Genomic DNA, 13,582 nt, shown 5'->3' on the forward strand with positions numbered 1-13,582 from the left:
ATTGACCACTGAGAAATAAATGAGTAACAGCAACTAAAAGGCTAATAGGGCCACCTCAACCACACTATGCCAGCTGTGGTTACCTCTGCATGGCCCCTTGGTCCCAACAATTCAGAAACTCCAGGAACTGACCTAGTTGTTTGCTTATCTGCTGTGTCTTCCAATTTCTTGCACAATAAATTGCTTAATAGCGTATAAATCTCTTGGCTCAAGGCAGGAGGCAGTAGTTAGGAGCCCAGACCTCAGAAGCAAGCAGGGAGAGGTTCCATCCCAGTTTCACTATTGTCAGAGGGCCCTTGGACAAATTAACTTTTCTTAGCCTCCATTTTCCTACCTGTAAAATAGAAATACAACATCTACCTTGGAGAGTACTGGGTGAAGTAAAACGACCTAATGTCTGCCATTACAGTAAGAACCTTGTTATCTTCATGGCAGGATGAATCGCTTTCACTTTATGAGGCAGTCTGCTCTATGTATTGCTCATATTTAGGCATTGGTTCCTCTACCTGAATACTTTTGATATTTTGGGCCAGGTAATTATTTGTTGTGGGGTTAGTCCTGTGCATCGTAGCATGTTTAGTGGCATCCCTGGCCTCTACTCTCTAGTGAGCAGTAGCACCCCTCCCCAAGTTGTGACAACCAAAAATGTCTCCAGATAATGCCAAATGTCCCCTGGGGACAAAATATCCCCCAGCTGAGAACCACTGTTCTAGAACTTCCTAGTTTTGGGAGTCCAGAACATCATAGCATTAGAACTACTTTTCTGGAAACTTAGTCATTGGCTCCTTGCTAGTGTCACATTGATGAGTTTCTTTTTTTAATGGCCTCAGTGGAAAAGTTGGGTTACTTATAAAAATTACTCATATCCTGCTGCTGCAAGCATTAATTTCTCTCTAAATATTTTAAAATGTTGCTTTGTCATCAGGAGGATAGGAGGCTGATATGGTTTGGCTCTGTGTCTTCACCCAAATCTCTTTATCTAATCACCTCCCATCTGTTCCCTCCCTCAAGGTTTACCCCATGCTGTTGACCCCCAGCTCCTCTGGGGGTACCATTTGGTAAGTGGCCAACTGACATTACAGAATTCAAAATATCCTCCTAGCAAATCTATGGTTCTCAAGTTCCTGGTTGACCAAGTCAGGGAGGAATGATAATAATGCTATGGCTCATTGAGTGCCTAACATGTTGTAGGCCCTTTTCTAGGATCTATAAATATTTATCTTATTTACACCTTACAATAAAATTATCTCCACTGTATAGAGGAGGAAACACATCCAGAAACTCTGTTTAATTGACTCCAGCTACAGTTGTAGTGGCAATTTCAGGACTGATACCCAGACCATTGTGTTCTACCACTTCAGTCTGTATTCCCACTCAACTCTGGGCTATGCGTACACCTCTCTACATTAGCAGTTCCTTGCATGATACTTGGCATTATGTTGATGTTTAGTAAGTGTTGTACAGCAAAAAAGGAAAAGAGGAAGGAAAGAAAGAAGTCTCCACTCTAGCTCCAGAGTTCTAGTGATAATTGGATTAATCTTTGAGACCTCTGAATCACTGGGGCAAAAGGAAAATAGAAATTATAATAATATATAATATTCACACTTCCAATTTCAATAACATTACAAAGTTTTGGGAAGTGTTTATGTAATATTTATCTCATGTAATTGTCAAGATATTTCTGGTGTAGAGTAGAGGTCATAACTATGGTCACTTGCCAGAGAGTGACCAGAACTAAAACTTCGATCTCTGAACTCTAAACTGTGTGAAAAGAGAAGGCAGAACTGCAAAGAGATGAACACATTATCAGTTGACAGCAGGCACAAGAACACTTTATCAAAAGTTCTCTACTATACCACAAAGATTCAAAAGAAACCAAGAAAGGAGAACTGGTTTTGTCTTTCATAGCCCATGCTCAATGCTTTATAGTAACTGCCTGTCAGCAGCCAGGCAGTTACCTGATCACTTCTGCTTTTCTTAACTTTTTCTTTCTGAGTTTCTTTTCCTAGTAAAAAAGTAAAAAATAGGATTAATTTCACTTCTCTTATTCACCTTCCTCTGTTGCTTAAAAATAAATGACACAGTTAAAAAAAAAAGAACAGAAAATATCTCAATATTATTGTAAAGTATACTTTTTATAAGCAATGTAGAGTTCTTTCTAGATAGTTCCACCCAGACCAGTTGATTTTATTTCCGCATAACTTCATGAAGTGTTTCCTTTTAGAAAGCTAGTCAACTACACTGTCAGGAGTTTGTAGAATCTTTATTTACTTCCAGTGTGTTGCAATTGTGGCCCAAGTTGAATCAACAACTATGTTGTTTACCAAAATACATCAAATAGAAAGCATTGAGCAATGATTTTCTAAAGTATTCTCTTTTTGGAGTTCTCTTGCATGACTTTCTAAATACTGAAAGCCACTGAACATGCATGCCCCTTGTATATTTGAATATTGTAAACCTGGTTAACTTACACAACATTCCTTTTTCATTTTTTCTTTTTCATTGAAGTAAAAAAAAAAAAAAAAAAACCTGGTTTTTGTTTTGCTTTGTTTTTTAAAAAACCCAAGTGGCTTTTAGAGATTTCTTCCACACTTAAAAAAATGAACCCTGGAACCTACTGACATAAACTAAAAAATCATATTTCTGTGAAAAATGTGTTCAAATGGTCCACCCAGAAATCTGAAAAAACATTTTTTTAATAGAGCTAAGGGACCCTACGTTAAATGTGCTTGCATTAAGCAACAAATGCATTTTTGAGATTCTGACTGAAATTATAATAATTATTATGCTGCTGATGATATAATTGAGTTGGTATTTACTGTCATGGGAGGGTAAGTTCCCTTACTCAATGGATGAAGAAGCTCCTCCTCTGGTTAGTTACAGTGCCCTTGATTCCTGCTTCCCTGAGGATGGGAGGTAATCCTTGGCAGTCAGACTGTGCTTTGGGTAGAGGGACAACGAGGCTTGGAGTTTGCGTGTACTTCCACTACTGATTCACTCAGACAGCCTCCTCAGGACGTAGCTTACCTCCCTCCTAGCAGAGGTGTACCAACTGCCTCATGTAGGGAATATCTGCTAGATTTACATTTTGCATTTTTAGTTCTAAGGATAAAAGCATCTCTGATTTTCTTTTGCCTTCCTTCAAAACTTTTAAACTATAATTCATCATCACATCCATAACGATTCATTAATTATCCCAAGCCCCTCCTAGATTTGTTATTTTGACAATGTTTCCTGATAGTATTAGCAGGTTAAGAATTATTGTTAAAGCTATGATTACTTTATTTATGGTCACTGCATAAAAATTGCTAGCTGGGAAAGATTATATGTTGTGTACAATTATCATTTGTAGTCACAAGGCTTTAAGGAAAGCTTAGAGCATAGAACATATGTGTAGATTCCAAAAGTGTGTTTAAAACTTCAGCACATTTCAGCCACAGTGATCTTTCAGCAGAAGAAAAGGTCTGAGTTTTTAAACACTGTCCCTTAAGACAGTGACATTTGTTATAAGAGTTTTAATACCAGTTCCCATTTCATACCCTTGAAATGTATGAGTTAATGATTTTTTTATGTGTACTTAAGCATTGAGATTTGTTCTAAAATCTGAGCACCCTCTTTGAATATTAAAAATAGAATAGAAAAGTGGTATAACATTTAACTTTCATTTGATGCAGCGTGTAGCCAAGGACATTTTTAGAGCAGTTAATATATGCCGAGGGTACTAGGATAAATAGTACAGAAGCACAATCTGTGCCCTTGGTCTAATAGTGTAGCAGGACATTTCAGAGCCATTTGTACAACTCTAACTTGATTGTTTATTTTAAAATGTAATTATTGAAGTACGCCTCCTAAACATCAAGTCATTGAGAAAGGAGCCGTATCATCATTTGAAAAACCAAACCATCGCATCATAAAATGGGGAGCAAATATCTGAAGCAGGCTTATTGCTGCCACCCCAGGATCCAGGGATCAAATATGAACTGTTGGGAATTTCCCTGCTTTTCATGACCTACAAGACATTTTCTCCCTCAGTTTAGTGTAGATGTGTGTGTATTCATGCAGACTCACATCTGATAATATTGATAAAGCAGACAAACAGATCAGACCTGCAGTTGACATGAATCTGTTGCTTCAATAAGAAACTCATCTAAGATTCCTGTGCTTTTTGGAGACTTCCCCCTCCAGTTTCCAATTAATCATATATTCACAGAGGGTGTCAAGAAGGCCCAGAGAAAATAACAAAATATGAATTGAATTGGGACACCCTAGTGTTCCAATGTCCATAAAGGACATTCAAAGAGAGTCCTGGAGGAGTTTAAGGCAAGATCCCAGGTCACACTGAGGTCATTTCTATGGTGAGATGGACCCAGCTCCCATCACTGGGTTCTAATGTGTTACATTAAAAGAAGTAGTGACAATTGACCACAGCTTGAAAGACTACTGATTGATTCTGCAAGAGTGAGGAAAATCAAAGAAAATTTAGATTGACGTGGTAAATAAAAGAGTAAATGACAAAACTGTCATCAGTTACCTTATTAAAGATGAAGTGGGACACAGAGACTGTTGGTGGACTTGCTCAGTTGACAGCAGCTTTCCTGCTGTGCACGGGGAAGGAAGAGTTGTGCCACCCTGGCCAGGCTGATCCTCTTGAGGTCGAGGTGCCTGAGTTTCCGTAGAGCTCTGAGTACTACATGTGTGAGGAATCCTCAGGTTCTCTCCTTGCTCTGTGAGTCACTCCCATTGTGACACAACGTGATGACTAAATCTCTCTTGAATAGCTCATAAAAGCCAAGAAGCTGTAGGTCACGTTTCAAAAGGAATCAGCAGTATAAATTTAGCCACTTTTAGAAGAGACTTTAAAATGATCAGTAATATTCATTCTATGATGAGTACAATCTCTTGATCAAATTCAGCAGCAGAAATAATGTAACAAAGAAATATTTTGTAAACTGCCAGGTGCATTGTTTTAATAATTTTCAAATTATGATTATTATTCATAATCTCCATTTTTTTCCTTCCTGTTAGCATGCCTTTGCTTATTTAACACTCCTTCCCTCCTAAGAGAGTAAGTAGGAGAAATCAGTCTCTGAGATTTGTTTTACCACATTTTTTTAAGATTGGTGAGCAAGGAGATAAAAACAACATAATAAAATGAGGTTTTGGAATTGCTTATGGGTTTTAATTTATGTTTTAAGGTATGACAAGGAGAGCTTACTAAAGTGGTCTCTGGAGCTGAGACCATTGAGAATAGGAAAGGATGCCTCCTCCCCTCCCAGAGTTTGCCTGTTTCAGAGTTGATCACAGTTGACCTGGCATATCCTGGGACCACAGTGGAAAGTATTGAGGCTGCAGGTGAGGAGGGGAAGAGATGATGCTAATATCCCCCATCTAGCCTTCCACCTTTCACCTTCACTGCTGTAGTCCCTCAGGCAGGTACAAATGCCACTTTGCTGACTTTTCATTTTCAGTTTCCTTGTATACCGGTTTGTTGCCATACTCTTCCGATTTCCCAGGCTCTGTATTCCTTCTTTGAAAATTGCAGTTATTGTGGTTCAGCTGGAATGAACATGTGAATGAACATATCTGTCTAGGTAGAGTCAGGACACTGCTATCACCCTTTAAAATAAGTAGGGATCTTTTTTCTCTAAAAGAACAACAAACCCACTTTAGGAGGCCGAGGCAGGTGGATCACGTGAGGTCAGAAGTTCGAGACCAGCCTGGCCAACATGGTGAAACCCCATCTCTACTAAAAATACAAAAATTAGCTGGGCGTGGTGGCAGGCACCTGTAATCCCAGCAACTCAGGAAGCTAAGGCAGGAGAATTGCTTGAATCTGGGAGGCAAAGTTTGCAGTGAGCCGAGATTGTACCACTGCACTCCAGCCTGGGTGACAGAGTGAGACTCTGTCTCAAAACAAACAAATAAAAACAAACAAACAACTCAAAAAACTGAAATTTACTCAGGTACACATTTAGGGTGCCCCAAATGTGCTAAATATGCTTTTTCCTCTTTAACGTTTCACAAGTATGGCTTAAATATAAAACCTCATAGGTAATACATTGACTTAAATCCACATGAAGTAAGGTGTAAATAATTAATATTGAACCCTTCCTGTGAGCATGTTATTGTCACTAAGAGAAGAAGAGAGCCTCATGCACCCGGGCAAAGAAATGGTTATAACAATAGTTAAAGTTTTGCTTACTTAATGATCTTGCCTAGTGAAGCCCTGTTTCAAAACCTTTCCAAATAGACTTTTAAAAAGTCAAATGTTTAGACTGATTTGCATATTGGAAATTAGAATTCTTGCCATCTATCTGGCTTGTCCCTCAATTCCAGTGGGCCCAATTCATGGGTTCAGCTTCAGTATATGGCACCACAGCCGGAACACCCCCTCCCCTTGTCCAGTGGTCGCACATAGGCGATGAGTTAATGAAATCATTTGTTAACCATGTCTTATCCAGACTGTAACCATATACACATTCAAATTCACATCTCAAGTGCTAAGTTGTCTTTCATTTCACCTCTTTAATATGCAACCTTTGAAAGTGCTACTTTGTTCAGAGTTCTTCCTATATTGACTTCAGATCAAAGATCACATTAGAAAAAATTCCGGAACCAAATTGACAATTTGAGTTTTTTTCTTAGTTCCTCTTTAAAACAAAGGAGTGCACTGTGGATTTTATTTTAATGTTTGTAGGTGGAATGTAAGTATACAGTGGGAAGGCTAGATACTGCCATAGACAACACACTAAAGATAGAGTCATCCTTTTTCTTCTAAATCTGTATGCCTCCCATACTTCTACCCAAGAGTATCTTCTCCACCCGCTTCCAAATACAAAAACGTAAGGAGGAAACTCAGATCCAAGGCTGTCTCAGGTGACATACATTAGGCTTCCTGCAACTGCACCATTCTGGGGATGGTCTCAGTCACAGATAATTCTAAGATGAGCTTCGACTGGAGGAAAGCACTTACTCCAGTGTGCAGGCTGTGGTGGGTCCAGCTCCTGGAGTATATCTAGTGTCACTCTTGTAAGGCTGACCAGGAGGGTGAGTCTGGTGATGGGGCATGCATAGTGGCCTCTTCCTTCTGGCATAATAATGTAATCCTCTCTCCCAGGTCACTCTCAGTGGAACATGTTTCTCTGAACGACTATGAACTGCTATGAAGCCTTCATGTTTTTAAAGTGTACTTTGTATTTTCTTCCTCCTCCCTTTGTCAACAGGCAGTTCTCTTATTTCTACTGTAAAGGGAACCTGTACATTGGTTCCCTTTTTATACAAACAATGCCTTTGACATTTAAGTAGCTTCTTTGTAGCTAGGCTTGGTCAAAACTATGAGCTTTGTTACCCATTTGGCCTTTCATGACTCTCCCAGCTGTAAGATGAAGCAGGGCTAATCTTTTGTTTCTCTCTACTATACGATCTTTAGATATACAAATAGTTAGGGGTGGAGTCATGGGAACATTTGATAGATTCTTTGAACAAAGACTTTTCTTATTTACAGAACACATATCCTTTTAGCTTACCCAACAAGAGGTCCTGTATTGAAAAGTGAGGTGAGAAGTATTATACTGGGGGTTATTGTTCTGGTAGATGGAGCAAGAGAGAAGATGGTTGAGAATAAAAGTAGCAAATGAACAGAAACACTGGATTTTCAGCAACTGGAAGACTTGAAAGAAGGAAAGGTGGAGGCTAAGAAAATGTGTCTGTCACAGAGGGAGGGAGGTGGGTGCTCCTTTTGGTGTGACCATCACATATGCACATGTGAGCATTAAAAATTTTTTTACCTGGCTTAAGAATGATCTCGCTAAGTTTCCTAGTTTCTTTCAATCCCAGGCAACTTCTTTTTCCCAGAATCTTTTTTTTTTTTTACATTTATTTTTTATTTTTTTTCTTTTATTTATTTTTTATTATACTTTAAGTTCTAGGGTACATGTGCATAACGTGCAGGTTTGTTACATATGTATACTTGTGCCCTATTGGTGTGCTGCACCCGTCAACTCATCAGCACCCATCAATTCGTCATTTATATCAGGTATAACTCCCAATGCAATCCCTCCCCCCTCCCCCCTCCCCATGATAGGCCCCGATGTGTGATGTTCCCCTTCCCGAGTCCAAGTGATGTCATTGTTCAGTTCCCACCTATGAGTGAGAACATGCGGTGGATTGTAAACTAGTTCAACCATTATGGAAAACAGTATGGCGATTCCTCAAGGATCTAGAACTAGATGTACCATATGACCCAGCCATCCCACTACTGGGTATATACCCAAAGGATTATAAATCATGCTGCTATAAAGACACATGCACATGTATGTTTATTGCGGCACTATTCACAATAGCAAAGACTTGGAATCAACCCAAATGTCCATTTGTGACAGACTGGATTAAGAAAATGTGGCACATATACACCATGGAATATTATGCAGCCATAAAAAAGGATGAGTTTGCATCCTTTGTAGGGACATGGATGCAGCTGGAAACCATCATTCTTAGCAAACTCTTTCCCAGAATCTTAACTGAGATGATAAAATATCAAATGAAATTAACAGCAGACGCTAGATTTAGCTGATTGTGTAATATGCAAGTACTATCCAGTAGGAAAGAACTCACAGGGATTCATGAGGTGGGGAGGAGTGAGTTAGAGACAACTGTCTTCAGACCCTGTTTTGGGGTGTTCTGGACTTTGGTTCTGTGTGAGGCCTACTTGGCTAAAGAGATCCAAAGATGCCTAGGAAGAGGCCTTTCTCTTGAGGAATCATTCACCGTTAGCTCATTTACTGCTGAGTAAGGAATCTCATAGAGCTTTCCCCTCTCCTTAAAGAACTGCTGATCCTTGCTGGCTCCTTGAGACTATTTAGGATCGTGGGGGAAAGGGTGATCTCATCCTTTGCTGATGGATATGTAAATTGCTACAGCCTTTTTTGAAAGCTGTCCAGAAAAAACATCTGTTAAAATAAAAAGCTACTATTTGAGACAAAAATCCTACTCCTAGGATTCTATCCTATATAAATGTATGTAAGTGTATATGAACAGGATGGGGCAAAAAGAACTGGGAGCAAAGCAAGTGCCCACTAGTAGTGAGATAACTGAATAAATTGTGGTACATATGCACAGTGGAATATTATTTTGCAGCCACTAAACAGAACAAACTCGAGCTCTACTATTTGACTTGGAAGGCTTTCTGTGACCTCATTTTTGGAAAGCAAACTCTGTGTGTGCATGTGTAAAGATACCAATGTGAATATGGAGAAATATATGAAAGGGTATACACTCTATTTTTAATATGGGTTACTTGCAGATAGAAGGTGTGGGCAAAACAAAGGCAAGGATGAGGTAAGAGAAAAAAAGAAAAGTTAGCTTTTAAAAATTTCACTGAAAATGATAGGATCTGACACAATGAAAGCAAGAAAAAAGTCCTTCCCAACACCAAAAAACCCCAAAACAAAAAAACCTGAATTGAATGGGGCCTTTACATCCAGTGACCAATTCACAGGAAAAACAGAGAATAAAGGAAACAAGTGCAACTATTCTCTAGTCATCAAACCGGCAGGGGAATCTGAAATACAAATTGTTTTATTCAACAGAAATAAATCACACACACAAAATGGAGAGGGAATATGGCATGCTCTCACCTATAATGGCAGCTAAGCCTTGGGTACACATGGACACAGGTGGACATGATAGACAATGGAGACCGCAAAAGCGGGGAGGTTGGAGGAGGATGAGGGTTGAAAAATTACCTTTTGAGTACAATGTTCAGTATTTGGGTGATGAGTACACTAGAAGCCCAATATCCCCCATTACACACGTAATACCCGTGTAACAAACAAGCATAAGTAACCCCTGAATCTAAAACAAAACAATCAGGGAAAATGAAGGAGCAAGCTTTAAAACAACAGATCTATTTATGACAATATTTATTTAAAACAAAACAATCAGAGAAAATGAAGGAACAAGCTTTAAAACAACAAATCTATTTATGACAATGTTTATGACACAATTATAAATGTAAATAATGGATAATTGATAATTAAGGAATTATTAATTTTTCAGATATGACAATAATATGGTTATTTATAAAAGAGTTTTTATCTTTTAGGTCAATTACTTACCTAATTAACCTAAATATTAATGAATGAAATATATATAATATCTGGGATTTATTTCAAAATAGTACAGGACTGTAAGGAATGGATAAAGGTGTGGACAGGGCAGGATGGCCCATGGGTTGTTGGTGGGGCTAGTGATATGTACATGGGCATTCATGATACTATTCTGTCTACTTTTATGTATGTTTTAAGTATTCAATTATAAAAGACTTCTATGAAGCATGTTAATGGTAGTTTAATGGGAGTAGCATTGAATCTATAAATTGCTTTGGTCAGTATTGCCATTTTCATGATATTGATGCTTCCTATTCATGAGCGTGGAATGTTTTTCCATTTGTTTCTGTCATCTCTTATTTCTTTGAGCAGTGGTTTGTAGTTCTGTTTATAGAGATCTTTCACTTCCCTAGTTAGCTGTATTCCTAGGTATTTTATTCCATTTGTGGCAATTGTAAATGGGAGTTCACTTGTGATTTGGCTCTTGACTTGAGTGTTGTGGTTTTATAGAAATTCTAATACGTTTTGCACATTGATTTTGTATTCTGAGACTTTGCTGAAGTTGCTATCAGCTTAAGAAGCTTTTGGGCTGAGACAATGGAGTTTTCTAGATATAGAATCATGTAATCTGCAAACAGGGATAGTTTGGTTTTCTCTCTTCCTATTTAAATGCGTTTGATTTCTTTCTCTTGCCTATTTGCCTTGGCCAGAACCTCCAATACTATGTTCAATAGGCATGATGGGAGAGGGCATCCTTGTCTTGTGCTAGTTTTCTTTCTTTTTTTAAAAAAATTAAATTAAGTTTAATTTTAAGTTCCAGGATACATGTGCAGGATGTGCAGGTTTGTTACACTGGTAAACATGTGCCATGGTGGTTTGCTGCACCTGTCAGCCCTTCAACTAGGTATTAAGCCCTGCATGCATTAGCTATTTTTCCTGATGCTCTTCCTCCCTGCAACCTTCCAACAGGCCGCATTGTGTGTTGTTCCCCTCCCTGGGTCCATCTGTTCTCATTGTTCAACTCCCACTTATAATTGAGAACGTGCGATGTTTGGTTTTCTGTCCCTGTGATAGTTTGCTGACGACAACGGCTTCCTAGCTCCATCCATGTCCCTGCAAAGGACATTATCTCATTCCTTTTTATGGCTGCATAGTATTTCATGGTGTATATTTACCAAATTTTCTGTATCCACTCTATCATTGATGGAGATTTCTGTTGATTCTATGTCTTTGCTATCATAAATAGTGCTGCAATGAACATACGCATGCATGTATCTTTATAATAGAATGATTTATATTCCTTTGGGTATATACCCAGTAATGGGATTGCTGGGTCAAATGGTATTTCTGGTTATAGGTCTTTGAAGAATTGCCACACTGTCTTCTACAATGGTTGAATTAATTTACATTCCCACCAACAGTGTAAAAGTACTCTTGTTTCTCCACAGCCTCACCAGCATCTGTTGTTTCTTGGCTTTGTAATAATCGCCCTTCTAACTGATGTGAGATGGCATCTCATTGTGTTTTGATTTGCTTTTCTCTAATGATCAGTGACGTTGAGCTTCTTTTCATATGTTTATTGGCTGCATAAATGTCTTCTTTTGAGAAGTGTCTGCTCATGTCCTTTGTCTACTTTTTAATGGGGTTGTTTTGTTGTTTTCTTGTAAATAAGTTTCAGTTCCTTGTAGATTCTGGATATTAGACCTTGTCAGATGGATAGATTGCAAAATTTTTCTCCCATTCCGTAGGTTGCCTGTTTGCTCTGATGATAGTTTCTTTTGCTGTGCAGAAGCTCTTTAGTTTAAATCCCATTTGTCAATTTTTGCTTTTGTTGCAATTGCTTTTGACATTTTCATCATGAAATCTTTGTGTGTGCCCATGTCCTGAATGGTATTACTTTGATTTTCTTCTAGGGTTTTCAGTTTTGGGTTTTACACTTAAGTCTTTTATCCCTCTTGAGTTAATTTTTGTATAAGGTGTAAGGAAGGGGTCCAGTTTCAATTTTCTGCATATAGCTAGCCAGTTTTCCTAGCACCACTTATTAAATAGGTAATCCTTTTCTCATTGCTTGTTTTTGTCTAGGTTATTGAAGACCAGACAGTTGTAGATGTGCAGTCTTATTTCTGAGATCTCTATTCTGTTCCATTGGTCTATGTGTCCGTTTTTGTGCCAGTACCATACTGTTTTGTTTACTGTAGCCTTATAGTATAGTTTGAAGCCCTGTAACGTGATGCCTCCAGCTTTGTTCTTTTAGCTCAGGATTGTCTTGGCTGTATGGGCTCTTTCTGGATTCCATATGAATTTTAAAGTATTTTTTTCTAGTTCTGTGAAGAATATCAATAGTAATTTAATGGGAATAACATTGAATCTATAAATTACTTTGGACAGTAGGGCCATTTTTACAATATTGATTCTTCCTATCCATGAGCATGGAATATTTTTCTATTTGTTTCTGTCTTCTCTTATATCCATGAGCTGTGATTTGTAGTTCTCCTTGAGGAGGTTCGTCACTTCCCTGGCTGTATTCCTAGGTATTTCATTCTCTTTGTAACAATTATGAATGAGAGATCATTCATGATTTGGCTCTTTGCTTGCCAATTGTTGGTGTATAGGAATGCTTGTGATTTTTGCACATTGATTTTGTATCCTGAGACTTTGCTGAATTTGCTTATCAGCTTATGGAGTTTTGGGGGCTGAGATGATGGGGTTTTCTAGATATAGGATTGTGTCATTTGCAAATAGTTTGACTTTTTCTCTTCCTATTTGAATATGCTTTATTTCTTCCTCCTACCTGATTGCCCTGGCCAGAACTTCCAACACTATGGTGAACAGGCATAGTGAGAGAGGGCATTCTTGTCTTGTGCTGGTTTTCAAGGGGAATGCTTCCAGCTTTTGCCCATTCTGTATGATACTGGCTGTGGGTTTGTCATAAAAGACTATTATTATTTTGAGATATGTTCCATCAATACCTAGTTTGAGAGTTTTTAACATGAAGGGATGTTGAATTTCATCAAAGGCCTTTTCTGTGTCTATTGAGATGATCATGTGGTTTTTGTCTTTAGTTCTGTTTATGTGATGAATTATGTTTATTGATTTGCATGTATTGAACCAGCCTTACATCCTAGGGGTGAAACCTACTTGATTGTGGTGGATAGGCTTTTTCATGTGCTGCTGGATTTGGTTTGCCAGTATTTTATTGAGGATTTCTGCATCAGTGTTCATCAGGGATATTGGCCTTAAGTTTTTATTGTGTGTATGTCTGCCAGGCTTTGGTGTCAGGATGATGCTGGCCTTGTAAAATGAGTTAGGGAGAAATCCCTTCTTTTCAATTGTTTGGAATAGTTTTAGAAGAAATGGTACCAGCCCCACTTTGTACCTCTGGTAGACTTCAGCTGTCTGGTTCTGGGCTCTTTTTGGTTGGTAGTCTATACATTACTCCTTCAATTTCAGAACTTGTTATTGGTCTATTCAGGGAT

The 13,582-nt window shown here is 38.4% G+C and overlaps 1 protein-coding gene across 2 annotated transcripts in view; it reads right to left on the reverse strand.

Annotated features, from left to right (window-relative positions):
* Positions 1-7,206, reverse strand: part of DHRS9 (dehydrogenase/reductase 9) — a 31,784-nt gene extending 24,578 nt beyond the window's left edge. Inside the window, exons 1-3 of one of the 2 annotated variants that reach the window (XM_033231221.1) lie at positions 6,974-7,159; positions 4,532-4,796; positions 1,909-2,005 (exon numbers count right to left, since the gene is read on the reverse strand). The gene's annotated coding sequence lies outside the window, so the exon portion shown is untranslated. Of the gene's footprint in view, positions 1-1,908; positions 2,006-4,531; positions 4,797-6,973 lie in introns of both variants that reach the window. The other variant, XM_033231220.1, reaches the window with a different exon arrangement.
* Positions 7,207-13,582: the final 6,376 nt, after the last annotated feature.

This window comes from Trachypithecus francoisi, unplaced genomic scaffold (assembly GCF_009764315.1).
Source record: "Trachypithecus francoisi isolate TF-2019V2 unplaced genomic scaffold, Tfra_2.0 Lachesis_group13, whole genome shotgun sequence".
NCBI classification, from domain to species: domain Eukaryota; kingdom Metazoa; phylum Chordata; class Mammalia; order Primates; family Cercopithecidae; genus Trachypithecus; species Trachypithecus francoisi.